At 44.9% G+C, this 14764-nt stretch overlaps 1 protein-coding gene across 4 annotated transcripts in view; it reads right to left on the minus strand.

Annotated features, from left to right (window-relative positions):
* The window catches only part of PLEKHG1 (pleckstrin homology and RhoGEF domain containing G1), a 213975-nt gene extending 199805 nt beyond the window's left edge, over positions 1-14170 (minus strand). For all 4 annotated transcript variants that reach the window (XM_064486574.1, XM_064486573.1, XM_064486576.1 and 1 more), the window contains exon 1: positions 14057-14170. The gene's annotated coding sequence lies outside the window, so the exon portion shown is untranslated. The remainder of the gene's footprint in view (positions 1-14056) is intronic.
* Positions 14171-14764: the final 594 nt, after the last annotated feature.

The raw sequence follows: 14764 nt of genomic DNA on the forward strand, positions 1-14764 counted from the left end.
AAAGCCTGAATCCTGCTAACGTCATTCCCTGTTCCTGAAGGAAGGAGCAGTGGAGCATCAGAGTCCTCTGAGGCTAGAGAGGCAGGTTCAAAGACAGCCTGTCCCATGTTAGAACTCCGAAGGTGTTTGCTCATGGAAAGACACTGGTGTTAGTTCTATAGCACCCGTAAACATTACACATATGCCTCAGCTACCTTACGAGTCAAGTGGGCGTTCTTTTACTAGCCCAAGATCACGATCACCACTTACCATATTTTTATGGAGTTGTCTTCCAAAAATAAAATTTGAGAACACAACTTAGCCACTCATTCTTTTACATATTGCAGTGCCTCTTATGTATGTGGGATGTGGCCATGAGCAAAACAGGCCAAAAAATTCCTGTTTCTAATGGAAATCTGACTTTGGACAGAGTAAGAGTTGACGTAAGGAACTACTGCGATTTTGATTAGGTGTATTAATTGCGCAGTGGTTATACAGAAAAGTGTGTTCTTATCAGTTGGAAATTCACACTGAAATATTTCTGGGTGAAATAACATGATATCTGGGATTTGCTTTTATGACTTCAAAGTAGGGGAGGCGCGTTCACGGGGAAACAGATGAAACAAGATTGGCGCAATGTTTGTAGTCACTGAATCTGGAAGAAAGGTACATGGGGGCTCATTATACTATTTTCTCTACTTGTGTTTATTTGGAAATTTCCTTACTTAGAAGATGAATTCCTCTCCCCATGGAGCTTAAATGATAAATAGTAATTCATGGTGTGTCAATCAGGCAGATATATGGGCTATGGAAAAAAATAAAGTAGGGAATGGAGGTGGGAAATGCTGGGAGGAGAGTGGATAGTTATAATATTTCTATACACAGGCAATATTTATTTTGTGTGCATAAATTAATAAGACATGGATGAGCTGATAACCTGCATCAGGATAAGGCATTAATACAAGTGAAGCTGAATAAAATGGTAATTAAAAGACACTGGGTTTTTTGACAAAGAAGAGAGCAATTTGAGTTTTCTGAGAGACGCCAGTTTTAAAGAAATGTTAATGAAAACAATGGTGAACAATTTACATAGCTTTTTCTCTATGTTAGAACTAGGTTTTGCAAACATATGAAGGAATGATTGGATTTGTCCCTCATCATAACCCCAGAAGCTGGTACTGTTTCCCTCATCTGTGAGATGCTGCCCCTAAGCTTAGGGAGGCTAAAAGTCTGTCCAAGGTCATGAAAAATCTTAGTGGGGGAACCAGGTTTGAAACCAGGTAGCCCCGCACCAGAGTCTGAACATTTAACTGTCATCCGACACCGCCTTTCATGATGGATAAGAAGCACGTGGATAAAGGAAGGCTACAAGAGTTGACAAGCAGTGACTTGATGTTTTCTCAGTGGTGCTGTGAGTGCTGGGGAGGAATAAGGCAGTAAAGAGGGAACAGCCAAGAGTAAGGTCTTCCGGGTAGGATGGTGCTTCTAGCAGACACTGCAGGCAAGAGGCCCAGGTGGACCCTGAAGGAAGCTTCTTCCGAAGCCAGAGGATGGGGGCAGGGATGGAGGCTGGAAGAAGGTGGGGTCATAGGGCAGGCTCTCCACCACTTCGACTCCCACCCACCCCCACCTTAGGTGCTGATCTCATTCTAGAAAACGGCGTAATGGTATCAGACACCCAGGACTTACCTTATTTAGAGGCAAGAGATGGCAATTTCCGAGGCGATACTGATTTATCTGAAAAGTGCATAAGCTTCTCTCTGTGTTGGGCACTGTCTAAAGCATTGGAAATGCAATGTGAACAGCACAAGGCCTCGCTTCTCATGAAGAACAGACAAGAAACAAATATACTCGTAAGGTGTTGATAGATGCTATGCATAAAAATGAAGTAAGTTAAGAAGGTGATGGCCCCAAGGTGTGGGGTTCCTATTTTATGGAGCATGAGCAGGAAGCCTTCTTTGATAAGGGGACACTTGAGCAGGGGACTGAAAGAAGTGAGACAGTAAAGCTTTGACACCTAGAGAAGAATGTTCCAGGCAGAGTTCACAGAAACTGATCTGAGGCTGGAGCTTGTTGGGTGTATATGGGACCAGCAGAGAGGCCAGCAAGCTAGGGCAGAGCGAGCACTTGGGGAGGAGCAGGAGATGAGACCAGAGCGAGAAAGCAGGGCTGGGGCCACACTGGGGAGGCTCTCGGGGGCGGTTCCATGGATTTGCTTTTGGCTCCGAGTGACATGGGGAACCTTTAGAGGAGTCTGAATTAGCCACCCTGTGAAGAGGATCCCTTTGGCTGCTGTAGGAAAGAGATAGCCGGGGGCACAGGGCATTAATCCAGGAACAGAGAGCAGGTGGACTGGACCAAGTAGGAGTACTGAAGACTGTCAGAAGTCCTAGGATTCTGGATGTTTTGGAGGAAGAGCCACAGAGTTTGCCTATGGATTATGGGGGAATATGACCAGAGAAACACCAAAGCTTCTCTACCTGGGACTTTTATCTCTACCTGAAGTTATTTTTTTAAAGTTATTATTTATTTGTTTGGAGGTACTGGGGATTGAACCCAGGACCTCGTGCATGCTAAGCATGCACTCTACCACTGAGCTTTGCCCTCCCCATCCCCACCTGAAGTTCTGCCATCAGCCTTTCCTTTGGGTTAGGCCATTAGAAGAGGCTGCTGTGACAATGCATTCACTGGTCAGATCTGCATTCGAGAGCCATCAATCCATGCTGGCTCAGCAACTATTCTAATGGTTCAGGAAAGAGAGAAGCATCTAAAAGGACGGGAAGGAGGCATGAATAAGTGAATATGGACTGAGAACTGTTTAGGAAGTTGTCACTAACTGAGTGGACAAGGCAGGAAAAGGGAGGACAATGACTTGTCCTGACCAGTGAAGTGTGGAGCTATTAACTAAGAATTGGAAAAGGAGGGGAAAAAAAACAACTCCAGGAAGTTAGAGGTAGGTCTGGAAATAGAGATTATGAACCCAGTTCTGGGTGGATGACTTTGAATCAATTGTGCAAAAGCCAATAGATAAATCCCAGAAGGCATGGGAATGAGAGTGGGAGGTTCAGAAGGGCCGGCTGCGCAGTTGTTCTCTTGATTTATTTTGAAACACAACAGGGCCTCACTATTTGAGCCAGAAAATTTAGATCAGAATATTTTAAGAGAAATTTCATTTGATTATTTTCTAACAGGCATAGTAAGTAAAACTAGGCTATTGGAATCCATTCCCTTTTAACATCTTTTGAAAATCTGTCTTGATAAACTCAATTTACAAATAATAGAGCAATTATCGCACCACTTAAAAGTAACACTAAACAATGTGGTTTAGCTATATTCTTTTCTTTTTCAGTAAGAGCGCTAAATTCTGAATATGAGGATAACAAACATAGGCTTCTCAAATCTGTTTTCACATTTCTAAGCTCTAAGTTGGCAAGCTAGAATTAAGGTTTTCCTCCCAAACCCACACGCTTGCATTGAACATCAGACTTTTCACTTCCACTTCGCAGTAAAAATAGAGACCTGGATCAGACTTCAAGACAAACAGCTGATTAAAGGTCAACGGTGTGCTAGTGGCCATGCTCTCCACCTGGAATACAAGGAAGAATAGGGCACAATCTCTATGCCCGGGGAGACTCACAACCTCCCGAAAGGACTAGGGTGCCCTCCCTGTGCGTAAGAAGGCATGTTTTTAGGGTTGGAACAGGGCCGATATCCGGTCTAAAAGTGCACAGCAGTCACTCAACTGGCTTGGAGCATCAGAAAGACTTCTGACCACTACAGTTTCTCTGATAGTTGGTTCTATGCCAGAATAAACACCACTAAGTTTCCAAGTGCGCTATAAGCCAGTGCAAGGCAGGCAATGGGCATACATATTTGCACAGCACAGCACTTACTGCAGACCCGTGCAACTTTTAAACCAATGGATACTGGACTCCTCCTACAGAGGATCATTTGAACAAAGACACTTTTCTGAAGAAGCCTTTATGATGTGTTTGCTCACAGCTCCTCCAGATTCCTCCAGTGTGATTCCTACTCTTTCCTCTTCTTTCTTTTCCTTCTTTTTTTCTCCTTTCCTTCCTCCTCCTCCTCTTCCTCCTTCCTTGTCCTCTCCAAATGTTTAGCTACCCACTCAAAATTTCCTTTCTTCAACTAACTTTTGAAAACAGATTTGGGCCCAGATTTCTTAAAGCTCATTTCAACTAGTAAAAGGAGAAATTACCTTGTTCAAACACTTGCCTTCAAGGAGCCAGTAGTCTAGGGAGGGAAGGCAGACAATGAAACAGTCATCAGAAATATCACACCATAAGTGCTGGGGATGAGAGAATGGGATGCTGAGGAGCTGGAAAAGGAGGGTATGTGGGGAGCTGAGCTTGTTGGTCAGGGCTTCACGGACAGCATCACTCATAGTCACGAGCTGCTCACCTCTGCCAGCGTCCTCTCTACCACTGCGACAGGTCCCAACTGAATGATAATCAATCAGATTCTGTCACTCCCCTGACTCAAACCCTCTGGTGGCTTTGCATCACACTTTTAAGCCATGGTAAAGACTTCTGGTATTACAAAGACATAAGAGATCCAGGCTGCCTACCTCTCCAACTGTATCTCCTACTTACTTCTGCCCTCCTGTTCACACACACAGCCTGCTTTTCTTTTCCTAGAATTGACAGAGCTTATTTCTCTCTTAGGGCCTCCACACTTTTTTTTCTCTTCTGCCTACAATGTTCTTCCCTCATATCTTCTCAAGGTCACTTCTTATTATTTAAACTTTGGCTCAGTGTAACCAGTTCAGATAGGTCTTTCTGACCACCCAGGCAAATAGCGTGCCCCCACCCCCACTCCATTTCCCTCTTTCCTTTAAAGCAGTGGTCACATAGGATTTTCCCTTCACTCCAGATTTGGCCTGTTTTGTTCATCACTGTGTCCTCAGCATTTAGGAAATTATATTTGTTGAATAAGCTGATGCTAATCTGAATTCCCAAGTGTGATGTACACTCCATCTCTCCTGCAGTAACTCAAGCAACTGAGTTCCTCTTCTCTCTTACTTTTGCCTCCGGAGAAAGTCTGTTCATCCACCACTGAGATGTTTTTTCTCAGTTATTTTCGTGTTGTTTATTGTTCCAGACGTCTAGTAGCAGGGAATAAAACTTAAGTGTGACACCCAGTAAATATTATAAAAGAGCCATTATTTATCAAGGGCTTATTATGTTCTGGGTACTATATACACGTTATGCATTTATACCTCATAACACCTTTATTATATGGTTTTACCATCAAGTTAGCAGGCATGTCCAAAAAACCTTCAAATGACATATGTAGACTGCCTGACTCCAGACTGCTCCCACATTTCAACTCTGAATATTCAGACCTTAAAAAAACAAACTTAACTCTTCCCATGCACACCATTTCCCCCATAATTAATGTCACAGAAATGGTGTTTGGACTAGTATTGTAGTGAGTAAGCGAGAAAAAGAAGACAGCGTTAGGTTTGATTGCTCTACTTTGCATATTAAAGTATCAAATTAGAATTTTCTCCTTCAAGAGGATGGTATTTCATTTCTGAACATTTGCAAAGTATGTTTTTTGCTCATGTTAGTCATCCAAAGCCAAGGAGATTTTTACAATAGTTATTGCTAGCTGTTATCTCCTTGGCTAGTACAGAAATGCACTCTCTTCTTCATTTATATAAGATTAAAAACAAACACCTGTTAACCTCCTACTTGGGAATTTCTCAAACTACAGTTTTAGATGAGATGGTATTGCATCTTGATACCATAGATCATAAAGCAAAACAAATCTCTTTTTGCTCCCCAGGAGTATTCTGGATTTTGAAGGGCATGGCTATTCTAGCTCATAACCACTCAATTTTGAGAACTTCACAGTATTTGCTTTCCTATCAGGATAATTTCTTTTTACAAAAAGGAAACAAACAAAAAATGCTTAACAATGACACCTTTTGGATTCTAACTTGCTTGAGTCAATGCTTCACTGTGACAGGGACACCCGTGGACCACAGGGTTTCCCCATGCCTCAGACACATTATTTTCACATTACTTTTCTTGCCATTTTAGCTTCAAGATCAGAGATCATTAAATATTGTGATGAAATGACACTCCTTAGAGTTTAATCTGAACAACCGTTAAAGGAGAGAGGGGAAAATAAGCATTTATCTTATAGAGACAATGAAGAGAAGTGGACAAAAGCCAAGACCACCAAGATTTTGCTCCATAACTATATTCCAAAAGCTTGCAAGTATTTCCCAAAGCACTTTGCTAGACACAGCCAATCCTGATCAGCACATGCGCACGCCCACTTGCCGTCCTCTCCCTGCGCATCTCATCACCCTACGGCCTCACCCTCGTTAGTCCTTAGCAAGTAGTTCTCTAGAACGCTGACCTGTGATGGGAGGAGCACAAGGTAAAGAAAGGTTTTTCTTTTTAAAAAATCGCCTCTGGAAGTCTACGTCTCCTCTAATAGACTCCTCTGCCCCCCTCTCAGTAACCCTATATTCCTGATATTGACTCTTGTGCTTCCTAATTCATATGTTTAGTTGATTCAAATTCTAAAACACGTGAGACAACTGAATATTTAAGCTGTAAGCTGTTTCAGACCAGCTACGACATCCTCCTTTGAAGCAGCTATAATATTTTAGCACAACATAGATGCTTAAACTAATGACAGGTCTACGTGGTTAAAGGGAACAAACACGGGATCGTATATTTATGCCCCAGATTACAGATTTTCCTCTCTCTGAGCACATCAGAGAAGCACAGATGTCAGTGTTTGAGGACTGTCTGTAATCACACGGGCATGGAGAGCTGAACTCTGTGATGGCCTTGGCTCAGCCCTCACCCCTTCCTCACACGGTTCACATCTCTCACATCTTCACACACACACACACCCTCAACCAGCTTTCTAGTCACAGGTCAGAAACAGCCTTAAATCATCCTAAGGCTGGACTGTGGTTAATACGCACCCCTGGAATGCCTACAAATGGCCTTTCCTTTGCATCTATTTGTTTCCAAAGACTCATATTTCAGCTGGAGTTGGTGTGGGTTCCGAAGACCTCCTACAGTATGAGGGCTTCGGTGACAGGAGAAGGTGGGGGGAGGAAGGATGTGGCTCTGGAAAGGGTGGAAGGTCTGCACTTTGCTTCCTCCTTGGCCTGCGCTGACAGAGCCCACCCCCCACCCCAGGCAGGCGGGGTGCAGGAAGGGAGCTCTGCCAGGAGAGGGTGGGAGTTGCTGAAAGTGCCCCAAAGGAACAGACTCCAGGTGGCAGGGGGAGAGGCAGGCCACCACGTGTGGAGGGCTGGCGTGCTGACGCGTGCTAGGCCCTTGAGTGGCGCGTTGAAACTGAAATCAAAACAGCATGAAAGCACACTTTATTACAGCTAGAAATAGCCAAGTACTGTCAAAGCTCCCATTGAGTCATCCATCCAGAAACAGAGATCTTGGACGGGAGGGAGAGCTGGAGAAAGCTCCAAAGTGGGTTCAGAGGAAGATCTTGATGCGGAATCAGAGTTTAGAGGGTGGTCAGAAAGCAACGACTTAAGCAGTATTTCACTCTCTAAGCAGGGAGGAGGGTGGGGCAAGAGAAAACACTGCTTGGACTATGAAAACCCAGAGACTCCCCAGAGCAGGGAAGAGGGGGCGGCTCTAAAGGGAGCCTCCTCCATTTCATTATCACAAAGGACCTGCTGGGTTAGAGGAGTGATCAGCCCCTGGGGATACAGAGGAGAGAAGGAGTATTTGTGTTAAATGAAATCTGGGAAACAGAAGGAAGTAAGCTCCAGCTAATGCCTTCACTGCCCTGAGGAAGGCATTTCTGTGCATTAAAGATTCACACATCTCTGCAGACAGCTGCCAAAAGGAATTATCGGCTGCAAGGGCTGCTCAGCTTCGCTCCTACCCAAGTTACGTGGAGGCCAACTTCACTTCAACAGTAGTCACCCGACATTTTGTTCATTGAAATGACCAAAGTGAATGTTTTAAACGATTTTTAAAGCACCTCAGATCACAAATGTCTCACAATACTTGAATTTACCATATTTTACTCTTTGCCAGTTCCAAGTCAACCTTTCAGACCTAAGAAACAGAAGGGACAAACACAGTTACAGTTAAAGCACTCAGAGCTGAACTTTGTATGCAGCCACAGAGTAACAGGAACTGATCCGATGGTTATTTATTGAGCACAAATATCAATGTATTTCATTGGTGCTAAGATGCACATTTTCTACAATTTATGGATGCATCTTATAAGAGATTGTATCAATTTTATTGACAGCATTTCTTCTTTCTTACTGGTACATTTAAAAAGGGTGCATTTCAAAAGTATCTTAGATCAGATGAAGTAGGGACTCATTGTTACCATTTAAGTTGCAGTTCCAAGACTGCCTTCTCTGACAGGCTTCCTAGAGCACCATCTAAGGTGGCCCATCCCTCACCCAGATTCTCCCCTTCACTGATCACATCACTATGGAGACCATGGCTCTTGGATTCACTGCATCAGGCACTACTCAGGCACAGTAGGTTCTCAGTAAATGACTCTGGAATGAACAAAGATTTCCATTTATTGAGCAATCACCGCGTGTCAGACCCTGAACTAAATGCTTGACAGAGGAAAATCTCATTTATCCCTAGCAATTGAGAGGTCATTCTCATTATCTACTTTAAAGATGGGACACACACAACAAAATTATACTGTATAGCACAGGGAAATATATACAAGATCTTGTGGTAGCTCATGGTGAAAAAGAATTCAACAACGAATATGTGTATGTCCATGTATAACTGAGAAATTGTGCTCTACACTGGAAAGATGACACAACATTGTAAACCGATTATAACTCAATAAACTAAAAAATTTTTAAAAAGCAGTATGTTTACATATTCAAAAAAAAAAAAAAAAGATAGGACAGCAGGTTAAGAAGCCAGGACCAGACATCGGCTCAGCCTGACTTCAAATCCAGACACAGAGGTGCTGCACTATGTATCACACAAAAAGCATGGAAACAGTTCGGACTCAGTGACCGGTCCAAAGGTGTAAGACAAGATCCCTGAAGCTACAGAGAGGAATAAAACTGTTCCCCCAACTTTGAAAGGTAGTATTTGTCCACTGGGGATCCCCACATTTCTCTTGTCCTTCTACCTGCTTCATGTATAAGGTCCTGTGTTAATATGAGTGTGCAAGTGCCTCTGTCTCTTCCCAGTAAGACGAAGAGAAGCTCCATGGAAGAGATGTGTATTTAAACTTCGTATGGAGGGAGCCCGTCAGTGGTGAGAGCGCGCACAGCACACCTAGGGCTCGAGAGTTGTCCTGAGTGACAGGGACGTGGGGGAGACGTGGGGAGGTGCTAGAAGAAATGTAAGCACCACCGCCCGAGGGTGCCCACTGGGGATCTGAGCTTCAGTGCACATGATCAGTGATCTTCATCAGTGACCGGTTTCAATGTGGACTTTATTCCATCCCCACTGAGCTTCTCTCCCTGTTCAGCATCTCACTCAGGAGGAGTGTTGAAATTTGGCACTGCCATTCGTTCCTACGTCCACTGATCGCTACGTCTAACAGAGACTTTTCTAAGCCCAGTGTAAAGAGAAAAGAAAGAAAAGTGACTGGAAGAAAGAGTAACACAGGAGCTTTGATTATAAGTCTGTTTAAAGTGAGTCAGCTTAGACAGAGCTTATGAAATCTGTCATTCTGAGGTTCCACGAAAATACCGAAGGCCATCAACGAGAGAATATTTCATTTAGAACAGAGTTGGCAAACTCTGGCTGCCATCTTTTTTTTTTTTTCTTTTTTGGTTTACTGACACTTATTTCAATTTCCAGTGAAAAGCCTCTTTTCAAGCAAAGATTAGTTTTTACCTTTTTAAAGGATTTATGTAAACAAACAATCCCCCCTTCTGCAAATCAAAGAATATACAACAGAGATACACAAGGACCACAAAACTTAAAATATTTCCTATCTGGCTCTTTACAGGAAAAGTTTACCACCCCCTGGTGTAGAAATTCTCATCACCCGCTTCCATCTCTATTCAAACTCGGGTCATTTAAGTCAGGGTTAAATGTAACTAGACACACAGTGAACAACTGTAAGATCTATTTACCACTTCAAACATTGGAGCCAGTTTAATGGTATGATGATTTACTGATCTAGTGATTTCTTTTATGAGAATTCTAAAGTTTTACTGATGATTACACTCACACCCATTTCAACTTTGTCTTTGACATTTTTTAAAAAATGTCCTTCTCACATTTAAGGGCTTGCTAGCTTTTGGCTAATGCTGTAATGGTTTCACCTTCCTAGTGCTGGTGATAAGTGGTTTCTGCAGCACCCTGGTCATTAAAGCTTACCCAAACAGCTTTCTTAATTAAAGACATCAGTTTAGAACACCAAGGGGGTGCAGCTGGAATCTTTTTAAAACTTAGCCTAACATTAACACTCTACAAGTTGTCCTTCCTCCAGGATTTATATGGGAAGGGGGAAGGCAGAAGAGATTATGGATTTTTTCAGATCCATGCTTCCAGGTCACTTTTGCTTTCCTTCAAATATAATTAATATTTATCAAAAGGGGATGTTTAGGTTTGGGAATTTTTACATGGCTTGCATCTCAGCAGAGGATCATTTCTGGATAATCTTGTGTATTCAGATTCAGAAGATACTCAAACATGACTCAAGCATGAAAACTATGCTAGACCTACAGTCAACTCCTCACCACTGGGGTGGGGATCCCTGGGTGTACGAGAAGCTGTTCTTCAGCACCTGGGTGACCTGCAGCCCAGTTATTCTACAGCAAACCCAGGCCCCCCTGCTTCGATGACCAGCCTATAGTTCGGTCACCTTCGCTAAAGCATCTGTTGCTTTTTGCTTTTCACCAGCACAAGCAATATGATGCAGAGCATGCAGTAATCTCTTAATTACTTGAAAGCAGGCCCTGCAGTCAGTAAGTTCTACTTGGCACAGATGCCCATGACTCTGAATGCTCAAATGGCGTGGGGTCAGCCCTTCATTTTATAAAGCAAGATTGATGGAGGCTGTGATGAAACATTAATATTTGAGATGCCTGCCATACACAAATCTTAAGTTGCTGAGGGTCTTTGTCTAGAAAATGTTTCTATTCACATCCCTGCTTGGTACATGACATTTGCTTTAGAAACCATGTTCTTTTTAAGTCAAAAGAGGCAAGGAATTTTTTTTTCTTAACTAGTGAACTATGTCATTTAATTTAAAATATGTCCCCATGCCACCATCACTTCTAGGGAGTGCAGTTCAGGGGAAAGAGAAGTGATCGGGGTTAAAGCACAGCTCTGCCAGTTGAGAGCTGTGTAGCCTTCAGCAAAATCACTCACTCTTGGCACCTGGTTTATCAACAACAATCATCCTTGAAGCACACAAGGTGCCCTACACTTACTACAGATTATTTCATTAACAATCACCAGTGCTCAGCACAGATCAGGAGAAGAGTCACTATTTCCTAAATTCAGAGAGGAAGAAATGAGCAAAGGTGAGATCATCTGGAGAGAACGCTCAACTATGATTGTTACTCTTTCTCGATTATAAAATAATCTACGTCTAAATAATTTCCTTAGAGGGGTCAAGGTCACGGTGCCATCAAGCTGCAGAGGCAAACTCCATACACAGGTCAGCTAGTTTCAGAGCACTGATTCTTAACCACCATTTGGTGCTTTCCCAAATCTTTAAGATGTAGGGGCTGGACTAGATCCTCCAAGATGCATTCTAGTTTTACTATTCCATGGAAAAATCTTTGCCTGAAGGAGGATTCAAAGATGGCAACTGTTTAAAAGACCCAACTACTAGCAGTGAAAGGGGGGAGGAGGGAGAAATTCGCAAAAAGTGGATTGCAGCCTTCAAGAATCAGAGTATAGATCCAGGAATTGCTTTTAGTTTACTAAGAGCTCAAAAGATTTAGTGCTTGCGCTCAAACATCTTCCTCATATATGTGTCAGACTACAAACCATTCACTCTGAATTAAATCACTTAAAAAAAATCATATCCTCAAAGGAGGAGAACAAAACAGTACTGGTTATTCTCGCTTTTGAAAAATTATCTTGTCACTTCCTATTGATTTGTTTAAACCTTTGCAAAGCACCGATGGAGTCTCCCTTGGAAATATTTAAGCTTGTGTGTAGGAACATCATTCATGTTAAAGTCACTGAAGGAAGCTGGTGCCCTTGGTGAGGATGGAGATAAGCAGGAAAAACCATCAAGGAAAGCAGGACTCGGGCATGGATCTGACTGCCAGGTGACTGTTTCTCGCTGTGCTTTGCCCTTCAACGGAATGCTTCAGGGAGCAGCTACGCCAGGGAGAAGGAAGGTCATACCGTGACGGCTACTGATGATCTACTGAGGATGAAGTCAATGAGGAGGGAGAACTCTGGGGAAACGTTTCTTAAGGTGGGTTAGTGGCTTATGACACATGGCTTCAAATAGGACCAAAAGCAAAGTGAGGAATTGATTCAAAGGTGGTAAAGGCCATAATATCAAACCATCACTTTTATATCCAAGTCTTAAATATGGTAGATCAAATAAAGACTACTGGGAGGAGGGGGCAGTGAGGAGTGAGCTTGAAGCTTTAAAACTATCTAGTTCATCTAAACCACTTCATGAGGGAGGAAGCCAAGGCCACCAGAGGTGGAACAGCTTGTTCAGGTCTTAACTGGCAAAGACGAAGTTAGAATGCAGTTTTCTTATTCCCAGATGCGATGGGCTTGGAAATGTTTTAATAGCATTTAATCAAAGTCCAAAGTTTATAAATTCTTTAAAAGTATGTCAACTACAGAAACTGAGAAGCCCAAAGACGCTGATTTCAACACTTGATAACTATTTTTATAGCATTACATGATCTATCTAGGCCTGGAATTCTGTTTCATGGCAAATCTGACCTAGAGTCAACATTCTGGTCTCCTGGTTTAAATCCGAAATACAAGGAAGTTCTGTATCCAGTCATCGGAAAACCCCCAAAGCAACTCTCCATCTGAGATGGATATTGTCTTCCATGATGCCGGCTGGAAACAGCCTTCCACGGGACTATTTCAAAAATATGTGCAGTAGCAGTGGCCACCTGAGGGTGGTACAAAGGGAGCATTAAGGACCAGAACTTAATGAAATACTTGATGAAAAGTCTAACAAGACTCCACCAGAGTGTTTTTTTAAAAAGTCACCGACCTCATTGTTTCCAAGAACAGAATGAAATGCAACAGCTTAACCGCTTTCCCCAGTCAGAACCTCCTTGGGCTTCTGGTTTAAGAACCGGACTCTCACTAGAGGACACAAAGAGGTGGCCGGGCGGCTGGCATCACTGCAGACCCCGGATGTCCTCCGAGGCTAGAAAAGTCTGCCAAGTCCCCACGGACCAGGTGTTATATTTACCCCCATGACCCAACGGCCACCAGCCTTCGGTCCTCCACCACCCCCCTCAAGGGCACATATGCAGAGCTGGGACACCAAGGCTATTCTCCAAAGGCAAGGACCCTCCAAGCCCACCGCGCCACCGCGCCACCGCGCCCTGGCCTCCGGACTCCCACCGCAGTTCGCCCGTCCTGGGGGGCCAGGCTCCGGGCCCGGTGTTGGGGAGCTGACCGAGCGCGGCGGGCGCTCAAGTTCCGCCTTCCGACTGTCCTGTTAAGAGTTGTGGAGGTTGGGTTGGTAACACTCCTGAGCGCACTCAGAAACCCCTGCTCGGAGGAGCAAACGCTATGGCTCCCGCAGCTGCGGAGGACGGGCGGGAGCGCCCGGGGCTCGGGGACTCGGGGACCGGGGACCGGGGACCGGGGCCGGGACTCGGGAGCCGGGAACCTGGAGCCGGGCGGCGGCGGCGGCGGCGAGCAGCGGCGGGCCCGGGTCCCCGGCGGCGGGGCGCTCCCCCGACACCGCCGGCCCCCACCCCGGAGGGAGCGCGCGAGGGACAAGGGCCCCGTACCCCGCTCCGCCCGCCTCCACCTGCGGATCTGGGGCGCCGGGCCGAGGGTCTCCGGGTCCCCTTCCCGTTCCCCGGGGCTCCCAGCGAGCGGTCCCATCCCTGGAAAAGGATCTGGTGTCAGGCAAAGCGGGCGCTTACCCGGGGAGGGGCGGCTCCCGGCGCGGGCCGCGCTCGCAGGTCGGCCGGGGAAGGTGCGGCTGCGCTGCGCGGGCTCCGGCGCCCGCCGAGCGCCCTGCACCGCCGCCCGGGCTCGGACTTCCTCTTCGTCGGGCTCGGCCCCACCGCTCGGCCGCGCTCCCCGCTCGGCCGCGCCCCGACCCGCCCCTCCCGGCGCAGGGATGCGGGCTCCGCGGGCCGCCGCGAGCAGCGGATTTTCGGTCCCTCCTCCCCTCCGCCCCGGGCGAGAAAGGTGGGGAGGGGGGGGGGGGAGAGAAAGAGAAAGATTAAGCACTTGGACTTGTCTCTGGAGGGTTGCCAAAGAGAGCAGTCAAATTACAGCCCCTGGGGGAAAAATTACCAAAAAAAAAAAAAAAAAAAAAGAAAGAAAGAAAAGAAAAAAGCCCTACTACCGTTTTCACAGACATCACTTTTCTTCATTTTCTGGGATTGTCATACCACATGATTTTGCAAAAACAATACCAAAATAATTCTTTTAATTCGACATTTTAGTGTTATACAGAAGCTCTGGAGTAATAATATGTACAAAGAAGGAGGAAGCTCACTGTTTTTCAGGCGTCATTACCCTAATCACCTCAGTTAATGTACCATATAATCTTTGCTTAGAGAAAGTAAAAGTGTAAAAGGAGGCAAAGAAGACTAACCTTTGTAATAGCCAGATAAGTGTTT

The sequence above is a fragment of the Camelus dromedarius genome, chromosome 6, assembly GCF_036321535.1.
Source record: "Camelus dromedarius isolate mCamDro1 chromosome 6, mCamDro1.pat, whole genome shotgun sequence".
Taxonomy (NCBI): Eukaryota; Metazoa; Chordata; class Mammalia; order Artiodactyla; family Camelidae; genus Camelus; species Camelus dromedarius.